Source organism: Etheostoma spectabile, unplaced genomic scaffold (genome assembly GCF_008692095.1).
Source record: "Etheostoma spectabile isolate EspeVRDwgs_2016 unplaced genomic scaffold, UIUC_Espe_1.0 scaffold273, whole genome shotgun sequence".
NCBI lineage: Eukaryota > Metazoa > Chordata > Actinopteri > Perciformes > Percidae > Etheostoma > Etheostoma spectabile.
Window position 1 is genome coordinate 996,120 of NW_022605577.1, and position 845 is coordinate 996,964.

An 845-nucleotide genomic window follows, 5' to 3' on the forward strand; every position below is an offset into this window, starting at 1 on the left:
CAAAAAAGTCATAGGATAGTCTATCGAAAAAAAAGTCATAGGATGGTACAACAAAAAAATCATAGTACAGTACATTGAAAAAAGTAATTGTATAGTACATTGAAAAACAATCATAGTAAAGTACATCAAAAAAAGTCAAAAAAGTCATAGGATAGTACATCAAAAAACATTCATAGGATAGTACATCAAAAAAAGTCAAAAAAGTCATAGTATAGTACGTCGAAAAAAGTCATTGAAAAGAAAAATTGGATAGTACATCGAAATAAAGTCATAGTATAGTACATCGAAAAATGTAAAAAAAGTAATAGTATTGTACATCGAAAAAAGTCATTGGATAGTACAACGAAAAAAGTCATTGGATAGTACATTGACAAAAAGGAATAGATAGTACATCGAAAAACAGTCATAGTATAATACATCGAAAAAGTCATAAAATAGTACATCAAAAAAAGTCAAAAAAGTCATAGTATAGTACATTGAAAAAAGACAGTACAGTACATCGAAAAAAGTCAAAAAAGTCATGGTAAAGTTTATCGTAAAAAGTCATTGAAAAAAGAAATTTGATAGAAAAAATTTGATAGAAAAAATTTGATAGAAAAAAAGTCATAGTATAGTACATTGAAAAAGTCAAAAAAGTCATAGGATAGTACATCGAAAAAAAGTCACAGTACATCGAAAAAAAGTCATAGTATAGTACATCGAAAAAAGTTAAAAAAGTCAAAGAATAGTACATCGAAAAAAAGTCATAGTTTAGTACATTGAAAAAAAGTCATAGTGTAGTACATCCAAAAAAGTCACTGAATAGTACATTAAAAAAAAGTCATAGTATAGTACATCAAATTTTT